Source organism: Typopeltis vanoorti, chromosome 22 (assembly GCF_054136105.1).
Source record: "Typopeltis vanoorti isolate ZY-2024b chromosome 22, IOZ_Tvanoo_1.0, whole genome shotgun sequence".
Taxonomy (NCBI): Eukaryota; Metazoa; Arthropoda; class Arachnida; order Uropygi; family Thelyphonidae; genus Typopeltis; species Typopeltis vanoorti.
This window is the reverse complement of record NC_143570.1, coordinates 60,027,729-60,042,600: the sequence shown is the minus strand read 5'-3', so window position 1 is coordinate 60,042,600 and position 14,872 is coordinate 60,027,729.

Genomic DNA, 14,872 nt, shown 5'->3' with positions numbered 1-14,872 from the left:
TTTACTATTAATCATTATATACATTGTTTTATACAAAGTACAAGCCCAAATGGTACACAACTTTCATATCGCAATTGGTTTATTATTCTCCTGGAATACTCTAAAGGCAGGATTAATAAAGAAATGGTTATTTATAATTGTCACTTATCTCATGACTTCATCATCAAATTCCTGACATGTACCTCAAGGGGTGTACAGGATATGATAGTACTACATGAAAAATTAACATCATTACTAACTTCCTATCTACAATTTTCCTCCAAATTAGTCTGTTACTTGTCAAGACTCCAACATTATCAGATCTTATATTTCTATCGTCTAAGGTACTTTGTACCGTATCAATCCACCTATATCTTGATTTTCCTATGGGTCATTTTCCTGCCAACCTGACAGAGAACACTTGTTTTGCTAATCTTTCCTCGCCCATTCTGTTTAAGTGACCATACCACCTGAGATTAGCTCTGCTAACACATTCCTAAATGCTGACAATGTCAAGTTCTTTCCTAATATCCTCATTTTTAATATGATATTGCCATTGATGCCATTTGTTCACACCTCTAATCTTTCTCAGGACTCTCATATCTGCGGTCTCTAGTCTTTGGTCAAGTGTTTTACTTCTGACCCAGCTCTCAGATCCATAAGTTAAAATTGGTTTGAACACTGTCTTGTATACAACTAATTTAGTGTTCCGACTAATTTCTTTCTTATTCCATATGAATTTATTCAATTGACTTCCTACCATACCAGCTTTGTTGATTCTGTTGTCTATTTCCATATTTAATTTACCATCTTCACTAAACGTCGTTTTGCTAATGTTTTTACTGAAATGTTTTACTTGTTCCACAGGTTCCCCGTTCACAACACAGTTGACATTTTCAACAATTTTACTTCTTTTCATTGTCTTTGTCTTTTTAATGCTGACCTTCATACCATATCTATTACAACAATTATACAATTTAGTCAGGGAATCTTGCAAACTTGTAGCGGATTTATTTAGAAGTATAACATCGTCAGCATAAAGCAAAGAGCTGACATTAACATCTCCAATTCTGATAAGTTTAATACCATTTTCCTTCATAATGTGATCCATATAGATAACGAATAAGAGAGGGGATAATGTACATCCTGGTCTCACACCAGATTTAACATTAAACCATCTTCTTGTACTTCTTTCAATTCTAACTGCTGACTTACACCTCAAATAAAGACTAAATATTGCTTGATATAATGACCCATTTACACCTTATAACTGTAACATATTGAATAACTTCTCTCTTGGCACCTTGTCGTATGCCTTTTCCAGATTGACACACCTTAAATACAGATCTTTGTTATATTCCCATGCTTTCTCAACTATTTGTCGTAAAGTGAAGACCTGATCCTGACAGCCTCTATATGGCCTGAATCCAGCTTGTTCTTCACCAAGCTTCTCAACCATTTCTCAAGTATACTTGCATAGATCTTGCCAGGAACACTCAGTAGGGAAATATCTCTGTAATTCTCACATTCAGTTTTATTTCCCTTTTTATATATGGGTACTATTAGAGCTCTACTCCAATCATCGGGAATTTGTCCCTCTGTCCAGGCTTTCTGAACCAGCATTTTACGTTTGCCCAGGTTCCCTGATGAAAACAATGGTGGCCTTGTTTAACTGGGCGACGCCCCAGCCGGCATGAAATTTTGTCATGTTGTACCATCATTTTTTATTTTGGTTTAACCAACAAGAATACAATCTGGTCGGCTACATCCCAAATTGCCAGCCCATCCTCATTCGTTCAGTATCCAAGTATATACCCAACAGGGTGCACCATGAGAAGGTGAGGACTGGACATTAGGTCAGAAGCCCTGGTCGGTTCTCCGCATTCCTTTAAAGGCCAGGATAATACTACTGGTCATTGAAATTAGTAAAAAGATAACCACTGCAGAAGATATATTGTTGAAATATTAAATGAGCAGTTCATAAGATATTTCATCCTCCTGAACATTATTCACAAAAAAAAAAGTTTGAATTACGAACCAAACCTTGGAGATTTAGAAAGTTAAAGAGGTGGTCAAGGAAAAGAAGAAAGTATTTAAAGTTCACGGCAGGTAAGTCAGCTATTGTTCTTAATGAGCACAAATGTAAGAAAGTGAAGCACTATGTAAAACTAGCTAAACAAAAGTCATGGGAAGAACATAGAAAACAAATATCAAGAAGGTATCAAACATTCTTGGAGCTATTGAAAAAGCTTAGAAATGAAAGAAAGAGTACTATAAAAGAAATCGGTGATGAGAATGGCAACATGAAAACTGAATATAAAGATATTCTACATGTCTGGAGTTATTACTTTAAAATGCTGCTAAATGAAATAAGCAGTGATAGCAGGGTGGTAGACAACACTTAACAGGAATACATATCAACACTTGAAGTAGAAAAGCAATGAAGGGTTGAATTTCAAATGATTGGAGTAGAACTCTCAATAGTATGCATCTACAAAAATGGAAATAAAAGTGAATGGAAGAAATAAGTTCCTGGTAAGATTTTATGCAAGTATACTTGAGAAATGGCTAAGAAAAATTGTGGAAGGGAAGCTTGGAGAAGAACATGCTAAATTGAGGACAAATAGTGGTTGTCAGGATGAGATTTTCATTTGAAGACAAATAGTTGAGAAATCATGGAAATATAACAAGGATCTCTGAATGTTTCATAGAGCTGGAAAAGGCATATAATAAGGTAATCAAGAGAAAAGCTGTTCAAAACACTACAGTTATATGGGGACATTATATCAAGCAATACTTAGCAGTTAGAATTGAGGGTGGTACAGGAAGATGGTCTGATGTTAAAATCATGCCAAACAAGGGTGCACATTATCTCCACTGTTATTCATCAGATATATAGATAGTATTTAGTGAAGATGGCAGGTTAAATCTGGAAATAGACAACAGAATAAGCAAAGCTGGTATGATGGGTAGCCAGCTGAATAAATTTATATGGAAGAGAGAAATTAACCAAAACACCAAACTAGCAGTACACAAGACAGTGCTTAAATCAGTTTTAAGTTAGGATCTGAGAGTTGGGTTAGCAATAAAGCACACGATCAAAGACTGGAGACCATAGCTATGAGGGTTCTGAGAAAAAATTAGGGAAATGAACTGATACCATTAGTGGCAAAATAATATTAAAAATGAAGATATTAGAAAGGAACTTGACATTATTAGCATCCAAGAATGTGTTAGCAGAGCTAATCTATGAAGGTATGGCAACTTAAATAGAATGGGTGAGGAAAGGTTAGCAAAACAGGTGTTTGATGCCAAGATGGCAAGAAAGAGACTTAGAGGAAGACCAAGGTCTAGGTGGATTGATTTGGTCATAAGTGCCTTAGAAGAATGAAATGTTAGATATGAGAGTATTGGAGCGCTCACAAGTACAAGATTAATTTGGAGGAAAATTATTGATAGGAGATTAATAATAATGTAAACTTAATCATGTAGTGCTGTCATAGTAATCTGAACACCCCAAAAGGGTGTTCAGATTACTATTCCTGATATGTTATCAGGAAATGGATGATGATTATGAAAGAAAATGGTATTAAACCTAATATCAAAATTGAAGATGTTAATCTTAGCTCTTTTCTTTATCCGGATGATGTTAAGCTCCTAACTCAATCCTGTACAAGTATGCAGGATTCCTTGACTAAACTGTTAATAAATTGGACATGAAAATAAGCAGTAAAAAGATAAAGACAATGAAAATACACAGAAACATATGCATCCTGAATGGAGAACCTATAGAACCAGTAAAACATTTACACTTTTAGTCAAGATGGAAAATTAAATATAGAAATACAGAAATAGCAAAGCTGATATAATAATTTTTGCTTATGGATCTGAGAGCTGGATTAGAAATAAAACACTTTTTCAAAGAGTGGAGACTACAGATATGGGATTTCTGAGAAACATTATGGAGTAAACAAATGGCAGAATCATATTAAAAATGAGGGTATTAGGAAAGAAATTGACACTGTTAACATCCAGGAAGGTGCTGGCAGAACTAACTTCAGGTGGTATGGTCACTTAACAGAAAAGAAGAGGGTAGGTTAGAAAAATAAGTGTTTTTGCCAGGATGTCAGAAAAAAGACCCAGAGGAAGACCAAGATCTAGATGGTCTGATACAGTAAAAAGTGCCTTAGAATACACAAATATAACATCTGATAACACTAGAGACTTGAAAATAGATTAATTTGGAGGAAAATTGTTGACAGGAAGTTAGTAATGGTGTAACTGTTTCATGTAGTACTATCATAATATCCTGTATGTCCCCTCCTGAGGTTACATGTCAGGAATTTGATGACTATGATGAACATGTTATCATGAAGAGTTTGAGCATAGCAAAAATGGAGGAGGATAGACTAACTGTGAATGAGCAGGAGGTACATGAGAAATTGAGTAAACTTGATGTTAATAAGGACATGATGATATATCACCAGGTGTTTTTTGAGCCAATGTGCCAAGGAGGTGACATATGCCTTGATGTATTTAACATGGCATAATGCAATGTTTTAAAACTTTTTTTGACCTATGACCTGCAATAAGAAATATATTGTACATCGTTACCCAGTACACACACACACACTAAACTGAAACAAAGGTCTCACAAAATCATAGAGAAAATGTTGTACTGCATAACATCCTTTCTGAACAACAAATTTCTACTTCATAACTGACATCAGTCTGACAGCTAAATGGATTTTTTTTTTTTTTTTTTTTTTTTTTAAATACGTATGAAGATAGATACCATCAGAGGTCTCTAGTGAAGGCAAATGTCATAATCCCCCCTTCCCCCACCTATCTGTCATGTCAGTAAGTGTAACAGCAGTTTTGTAAGTGTCGTATTCATTATATTTTATAGTTACATTTCAACACTTGCACAAAATCAAATTAAAGTATTTTAAAGCAAGAAATCTGCAAGATACACTGATATTTTCAATTTTATTTCATTAAAGAAAAAAAGAAGATCCTGGTCATGACCCACTGAATTGATTCCACAACCAATCAATGAATTGTAACCCACAGTTTGAAAAAATGCTGTTCTAATGCAACTACTTCTATCTGCTCCAGAAACGTCATTTGAAATGTTTTTTTTTTTTTGTTTTTTGTTAACTTAGCATAAACCTACAGAAACACAATCAGTGTTTCATCATCATCATCAAATTCCTGCCATGTAGTGCTATCTTATCCTGTACTACACCCTCAAGGGGTGTAGTACAGGATAAGATAGCACTACATGAAAAATTTACATCATTACCAACTTCCTATCTACAATTTTCTTCCAAATCAGTCTGTTACTTGTCAAGACTCCAACATTATCAGATCTTATATTTCTATCGTCTAAAGGCACTTTGTACCGTATCAATCCACCTATATCTTAGTCTTCCTCTGGGTCGTTTTCCTGCCAACCTGGCAAAGAACACTTGTTTTGCTAATCTTTCCTCGCCCATTCTGTTTAAGTGACCATACAACCTTAGATTAGCTCTGCTAATGCATTCCTGGATGCTGACAACCAGGGCCGGCGGAATCGGACATGCAGGTGCTGCTACGAAGGGGGCACCGCCGCCGGGACACAGTTCATAAGTTCATTTTTAAGAAACAAAATTTTTATCATAAAAACAAAAAATTCTTAAAATGATCAATATTAAAATAAATAAGGCTGATACACGGAATAAAAATTTTAAAAAATTGTATATTGCAGCCTCTTTGATCAGCCAGCTGTTTACAATTTTGCAGTACGACCAGGTTAAATACTTGCCTGCAGAATATTGTGTCTACTGCAGTCTAAAGTGAAACGGTGAACGGTTTTATGTGCAGAAACGAATTTTTGTACAAAACATTTGTTCCTAGTTAACCAGTCATATGGTACGCATCTCATTAGGCTACTGACAGTAGCGCAGTGCAGACTATTATTTCGTCTCTGTGTTGTGTAATAATTTCTTGTGGGTATAAAATAGAAATGGAATCAAAAATTTTTAAAAAAAGTTATATCTTGTGCACAAAATCATTAGCGTCATGCTGCGAAAGAAGCAGATATTAAGAAACAAACTGGGGCTCTTAATAAATTTTTTAAAATATTCTGATGCAGATTGTAACCAACTCGATACATCAGAAATCAGAGTTGAAGAACCGTGCACATCATCCAGTTTGCACGAAAGTACTAGTGCAACTGTTGAACAAGATAACAAGATGCATTAAAGTGAAAAACAGTTAGGAGAAGATTTAGTTGTAGTTGACCACGAAACGAACACATTGTTAGTCTCTGTAAGTTTAGAAGATCCAGATGAATGGGGAAATATTGATGAAAAATTACGAGTTGTTTTAATTGAAATGGGGCCTGTTCAAAAGAAAACTTAATAATATATCCCAGAGATACATATGGTCATAAATTTGGCAGCACGTATTATAATAGAAAAACAGAAAATGAGGAGCTCATGCAAACCATGGCTCATTCATTCCGAAACTTTAAATTCTGTTTTTTGCTTTTGTTGCAAACTTTTCACACCTAATGAATGAAGTAGTCTTGTAGAAGGTTATAACGATTCGAGAAATGTAAGTACAACTGTGCATATACATGAGACTAGTTTAACTCGCATGAAAAATTTCTTAAAATGGAAGGAACTTGATAAAAATTTAAAAAACAAAACTACTAATGATTGCCAGACTCAAAGCATGTATGAAATGGAAAAGAAACATTGGACGAGTGTTTTAGAATGCTTGATTGAAATTATAAAATTCTTGGTAGGCCAAAATTTAGCTTTTTGCAGATCATCTGATAAATTATATGAAAGGAATAACGGCAATTTTTTAAAATTAGTCGACCTGTTTGCGAAGCTTAATCCCGTTAAGGAAAATCATGTTGAAAAGGCCCTACAACGAAACAATAGAGTACACTATTTGAGTAAAGAAGACAGTCAAAATGAAATATTGGAAACTTTAAGTAACGCAATCAGGGATACAATTTTATTATCGATTTGAAAATCTAAATATTATTCCATAATTTGAGACTACACACCTGATGCAAGTAAAAGAGAACAAATGAACATGATTATTCACTTTGTTTCCTGTGACAACGGAATTGTCAAGATCAAGGAAAAAGTTTTAGGTTTTGCAGATATATCAGATTCCACAGGACGTGGTTTATGTGCAACAATAATGGAACAACTGGATCATTCCCAATGAAGACATGCAAGGTCGAGGGTATGACAATGAGGCAAATATGAAAGGGGAGAAACATGGGCTCCAAAATTTGCTTTTGAACAAAAATCCGCATAAACGCACATGGCACGTAAAAAAACTTTTTACGTGCCATGCGCTGCTCATACTTTTAATTTAATCATTAACGATGCAGCCATAGTGAATGCAGATACAATTAGTTACTTTTCAATTATTCAAGAAATATACAATTTCTTTTCATTCTTTTACAAATGTTTGGCAATCCTTTTAAAGTTCGTAAAAAATTAACATTGAAACAGCCATCAGAAACACGATGGAAAAGTATAATTAATGCAATCCGCCCTCTACGATATCAGTAAGGAAAAATTTACAATGCACTTTTTGAAATTTTAAATAATGAACATTTTAATAAACTCAGCATGAAGCACAAACATTATGTGCTAAAATAAAGGACTACAAATTTATTTGCTCTCTTATAACTTGGCATGATTTACGTAACAGAATGAACCATGTGAGTAAAATGCTTCAAGACAAAAATATGAACATTACACTTGTTTTAGAATCTATCGAAAATTTAAAAATATTCTTACAAGAGTATTGATCAGATACAAATTTTAAAAAAAGAGGTTCTAAAAAGGGCAAAATAACTGAGTGAACAGGTGGATGGAGAACAAGAATTTAAAACTGGTATGGAACTTCGACGACAAAAGAAGACACGACAATTTGACCATGAGCATCATGATGGAACGCCACAATCACTAGAAGATAAATTTAGAGTGAATGTGTTTTATACACTTCTAGACATTGCAGTGTGTTTGTTAATAGAACGTTTTGAATAACTAAAAGATATGATAATTTCAATTTCTTGTATAGATTACTACAACTTAATAACGAAGATTTACGAAAAAATTGTGACGATTTAGAGATTCTTTTGAAGGATGGCGACAATAAAGACGTAAATGCAATAGAACTATATGACGAGTTATGTGCTTTCTGCGATATTTTTTGGAAGGATAATTTAAAAATTCAAAACCTTGATATTCTTAATTTTATTGTGTCCAATAATTTATCTTTCCCTAACTTTTCAATTGCTTTAAGAATACTATTAACCTCACCTGTTAGTGTAGCGAGCGGTGAACGTTCCTTTTCCAAGTTGAAATTGATTAAAATCTACATGAGAACAAGTATGTCACAAAAAAGGCTTCTTAGTTTGGTGTTAATAGCTATTGAAAATGATATATGTGTGGAATTAGACATTAAAATATTATTTCTAATTTTGTGAATATGAAATCAAAAACCCTAAAATTGTAATAAAAAAAAAAATTCAAGTATATTTATGTGATTTAATTTATTTTCTGTTATTCTTTAAAGATGTTATTTTTTGAATACTTATATTAAATGTTCTAATTATTTCTTGAACTATTTTCTTATTATAGTTCCACTTATAAAAATTATAAAAAAATTTTTACAAGTTACTAAGAATTTTGAAACTTGTAAAATGCAAGAATTTTTTAAACTTTAGTTCAAATAAATTTTAACTTTAATTAAAATTAATTTTAATTTTTTTAGCAATTCGACATGGTGAGAAGGCTATAATCCTATCATTACATTCAACGATTAAAAGTGAAATGGCTTTATCAAAATTTGTTTTAACTTTTGAGAATTTTTTGAATATTCGGGTTTTTAACGATTACCCTACGTAGTCAATACCTCCGGTTCGTTATATTTAGCGAACCAACGTGCGGCTGTTCTGTCAAAATTTATTTAAGAAATTTCAAATAATTAAAATTTTTATTATCGTAAAAGAACCACACACGCCCGGATCATTACAGGGGAGCTTAGATAGAAATTGCATGCAGGCAGCAAATACCCTAGCGCCGGTTCTGCTGACAACGCCAAGTTCTTTCCTAATATCCTCATTCTTAATATGATATTGCCATTGATGCCATCATTCCTCGAATCTTTCTCAGGATTCTCATATCTGTGGTCTCTAGTCTTTGGTCAAGTGTTTCACATCTGACCCAGCTCTCAGATCCATAAGTTAAAATTGGTTTGAACACTGTCTTGTATACAGCTAATTTAGTTCCGACTAATTTCTCTCTTATTCCATATGAATTTATTCAACTGACTTCCTACCATACCAGCTTTGTTGATTCTGTTGTCTATTTCCATATTTAATTTACCATCTTCGCTAAAAATCGTGCCTAAGTAGTTGAAATGTTTTTCTTGTTCCACAGGTTCCCGTTCACAACGCAGTTGACATTTTCAATGATTCTGCCTATTTTCATTGTCATTTTCTTTTTATTGCTAACCTTCATACCATATCTATTACAACAGTTATTCAATTTAGTCAGGGAATCTTGCAGACTTGTAGCGGATTTATTTATTAACATCTCTAATTTTGTTCAATACCACTTTCCTTCATAATGTGATCCATATAAATAATGAATAACAGAGGGGACATTCTTGTCTCACACCAGATTTAACATTAAACCATCTTCCTGTACTTCCTTCAATTCTAACTGCTGACTTATAAATCAAATAAAGACTAAGTATTACTTGATATAATGCCCCCACTGACACCATATAACTGTAGCATATTGAATAGCTTCACCCTATCATCTGCCTTTTCCAGATCGACAAAACTTAAATGCAGATCTTTGTTATATTCCCATGATTTCTCGACTATTTGTCATAATGTGAAGATCTGATCCTGACACCCTCTATTTCGCCTGAATCCAGCTTGTTCTTCACCAGTTCTTCTCAACTGTTTATCAAGTATACTTGCATAAATCTTACCAGGAACACTCAGTAGGGAAAAACCTCTGTAATTCTCCCATTCAGTTTTATTTCTCTTTTTATATATGGGTACTATGAGCGCTCTACTCCAATCATCGGGAATTCGTCCCTCTGTCCAGGCTTTCTGAACTATGCAGTGCAGCCACTGTAAGACTTTTATACCACCATACTTCAGCATTTCTGGTCAAATATCATCTACTCCTGCTGCCTTTCCACATTTCAAGCCTTTGATGGCTTTTTCTACTTCAAGTATGATTATGTATTCCTGACTGCATGTCTGGTCAGTGCTTTTTACCACTGTGCTGTCATCACTGCCTGTTTCATTTAGCAATTATTCAAAGTAATTACTCCATACTTCAAGGATATCTTTTTCTCCCATTTTCATATCACCTTTATCATCTCTAACTCCTTTTACAGCACTCTTTCTTCCATTTCTAAGCTTCTTCAATAACCTCCAGAATATTTTGCTACCTTCTCATATCTATTTTTTATGCCCTTGCCAAAGTCCTTCCATGACTTTTGTTTAGCTAGTTTTACACAGTGTTTAGCTTTCTTACATTCGTCTCTGTATTCTCTAAGAGCACAATCTGACTTATTTGCCAGCAACTTTTGATATGCTTTCTTCTTTTCCTTCACTGCCTCTTTATCTTCCTGTGTCCACCATGGATTTCTGATTTTTCTATCCTTGCAGACAACCTCACCACATGTCTCTCTGGCTGAATCAATCAGGGTTTTCTTCAAGGCTTGCCACTGAATCTCCAAAGTTTGGTTCCTGTTCTCAAACCCTTTCTTTTTTTTCTTCAATAATCTTTGTGTATAAAAAATAATAAGACTTATAGATAAACTGACCATAGATTTTCGGAAGTAATCGTTTTGTTGTGATTTACATTGCCAACATGTTCTTTCTGTCTTATTTCCAGGCTTCATGAAGTTTGTCCAATGTAGGAAAGATCACACATGCATGGAATATTATACACACCTGGATATTTATAAAATGGAACACTGTCCTTAGGAGATCTTAGAACCTGTCTGATGCTAGTAGTTGGTTTAAATATCACCTCTGGTTTAGCACATCACTTTTCAACTTCGAACCACGCTATAGACTGGGATAACAGCTTTATGCCCTACGTAGTTGATGATTACAGACATAGATTATTCAAAGAAGTGGCAGTAGTGCTACGTACAGGCAGCAACCTAAACAGAAATCAAGGGGCCATACTGAATGACTTGGAAAAATCTAATTAATTCCCTCAGTTCAACAGAACTACAGTACACAAATAATCATATTACGTGTTTGCATGTAACACCTGTCATGATACCGAGTAGAAAGTCACAATGCATACGGACATGTCACGCGAACGTGTTACCTTAGCTACCTAACAGTTACTAAGGTTCTTTGTATTCTTTAACTTTTTTTGCATTTATCAATTTTTTGTACTGTGCAAGCCTTGAAAAAGCTAGTCAGTTACTAGCGAAACCGCTAGGCAATATTGTACGAACATACATACGAATTAAAAACCTATGGTCAGTTTATCTATAAGTCTTATTATTTTTTAACGTTTTATGAACAAAATATGTATAATTTAATCTTTGTATATTTTAGTCTACAGTTCACATCTGAGAGCTGCTCAACTTTTATTCTCTTTAAAACTTTCTTACATGCAATTCTTTTCAATATGAAATTCAATTTTATCCTGCTCAACACCAAATAGTGATCACTTCCGATTTCAAATCCTCGGTACACTCTAGTGCCCTGTACCAGGGAGAAAACATCACTATCAACAATCACATAGTCAATGAGACTTTCTTATAACTTGCCTCTTCTCTCCATGTGAATTTGTGCACATTTTTATGTTGGAACATGGTGTTAGTAATAAGCAGTCCGTGTCCTGAGCAGAAATCCAACAGGTATTTACCATTATTATTAGCTTTGCTCTTTTCTCCAAATTTTCCCAAAATATTTTTGTATGTCTGACAATCATTTCCTACTTTGCTATTTAGATCCCCAACAAGGACCAACTTTTCCTTTTTTATTGTGTCAGTTGCTTTCTCTAAAGCCTCAAAAAATTTCTCCACTTCTACCTTAGTAGAACCTTCTGTGGGACCATAGGCATAAATAAGTCTCATTGTCCAGTTCCCCATTCTGATATTTGCCCACATTACTCAACTTGAGATGCCTGCCATTCAAGAAGATTACCCTCATATTTAGTGTTGAATACTATGGCTACGCCTTCTTTTTCTTGACTGTCATTGCCTGAATATAACATTTTGTATTTATTATAATAAGTTTAGTTTAATCCTTTATCCAAGTGTGAGCAAACAACGTTTGCACCTGAAAGGACTGGGGAGGTAGTACAACACCGGGAAACTCGTTGCAAAGGTGGAGAAAGCTCTCTCATAACTCCTATCTCAGTATCTCCCATAATGTGAAGCACATCTCCTTGCAGATATGTGTAATGCTATGCACTAAGGCAAGGGACACTACCCATACTGGTTTCGACCTTTATTGAGGTCTCGTCAGTGGAAGCCAGGCCCAGTAGTGGAGACACAAAGGCAGAAGCAATGAGAGGTCATCCTAACCTATAGGAGTTGCCAAAGGGTGTACAATCTTATTATTAAATTACTCTGGATTCAGAGAAAGATGTTGAGAGTTTATTTTTCACTTGGTTAGACTATAATAAGTTTAGTTTAATCCTTTATCCAAGTGTGAGCAAATGTGCCTGAAAGTATCTTCAGGACTGGGGTAAGGTAGTACAACTCCAGGCAACTTGTTGCAAAGGTGGAGAAAGCCCTATTATGTCGATCTGGTACTTATCTAATTCCTCAGTTAGCTCCATTTCTCTACCATTCAGGCTTCTTATGTTGATAGTACCGATCTTTAACTCTAGTGATGTTGAGTTGGGGTGTGCTTTCAGATTTGTTCCAGTAGCTGACTTTTTGCTGTTCACCCTGGTTCTCTGGCGAAAACAACGGGGCCTTGTTTAACTGGGCAATGCCCCAGCCAGCATGAAATTTTGTCATGTACCATCGTTTGATATTTTGGTTTAAGCCAATAGGAATACAATTTGTTAGGCTAAATCCCAAATTGCCAGCCCATCCTCGTTCGTTCAGTATCCAGGTAGATACCCAACAGGGTGCACTACGAGAAGGTGAGGATTGGACATTTAGGTCAGATACCCTGGTTTGGTTCTCTGCATTCCTTTAAAGGCTATGTGGAGGTCTCCTGTCAGTTATACAGCTTTGACCCTTAAGCACCCCCCAATCTGTGTTTCTGTAGGTTTTATAGGAAATAGTGAAGAGGCTAGAGGCGAGATTCTCCTTCACAATTCTGCATATAAAGATAATGTGCTTGTTTCAGAGTAACCATTGCACAGGCATGTGTAAATTATCTTCATAATCCAAAACAATGTTTATTAGACAATAAGCAAATTATGAGCAGTTTGAATGATATTCTCAAACACAGTTCAGTTTATGTGTTAAGTTTACTCCAAATTAAAAGCTAATATCTTGTGAAGAGATATTAGTTTTTAACTGTCAAGCCAATACTGAGACAATTTGTGCTCTATTAAGAGAATAGAAAATGAATGAATGAAATAACGAAAAAATTTAAGTACTTTATAAAAAGCAGAGCATCCTTTCTTCATCCTTTAAAACAGAAAAACTATTAGAAAGAAGAAATTACATCTAATGTTCTTCTGACACAATGTCCTAATATGAACAAACCTTGACTTAGTGGTTTCATTACCACCTAGGCAATACAGGTGTTTAAACACTGCATAATCTAACAGTCAACTGATGAGTGTTAAATATCAATGTACAATTTACATCTCGTGATGTAATTTCACTAGATCAAAGTTATTAGCCTAATTATGTTAAGATCAATATCAAAATCATGCTTTAAAAAACTTAGTATATTTTATTTTGTATTATTTTTCACAATATGAAAACAGGATATTTTCTCTACCCTAATGACACCAATTAAAGAGAAGCAATTTCATTTCAATGAAAATGGGTGAGGTTAAAACAGGACTCAGAGTGACAAAGACAATACTCTTTAAAAGTTCAGTAACAAGCAGTGGATGAGTGTAAAGTGTATGCCTACATACATTGATTAAAAAGTTACAATCATAGCCGAACTTGAAAAAATTTTGCACTGGATAATGTCCTTTCTGAACAATGAACTGATAATTTGTAACTGACAGCTAAATGAAATTTTTTAAAATACTTATGAAGAAAGATACCATCAGACTCTAGTGAATACAAATGTCATAACCCCACCACCTATACACTCACTTTTTCTGAATTTTGCAAAGGCATTTGACAGGATGCAACATAAGTTGGTGTTTAAGTTGCAACATATGGGTTTGAATATCAGGTTAGTAGATTTAATTGGAAAACAGTTTTTTGAGAGATATCACAGAGTCTTATATTGGGATTGGGGTGGGAGCAGTACCAGGAAGTAAGATGGTTACAAGTGGAGATCTGCAGGTTTGAGTACTTGGACCATTATTAAATTAATTTTTATGTCAATGATATTATCATTGGACTACAAAGAGATATTCAGTTGTTTGTAGATGATGTGAAGCATGGGAGGGTTATTAGTAATAGTGCTGATGTTTTGGCTCCTCAAGAATATTTGAATGAGCTGGAAAGCTGGCAAATGAACAACAATATCAGTTTAATGCAACTAAATACAAAGTATGAAATTTGGGATCAACATGGAATGCTTCATACTCAGCAGAGTTACACTGAAAGAAGTGGAAGAAGAAAGGGATCTTTGGGGTTACTGTAGATAGAAACATGAAATTCAGAGGGCATATTGTAAAGGTTGTAAAGATAATGCAGAGAAAGAGCTGTCTTCAAATTGCTG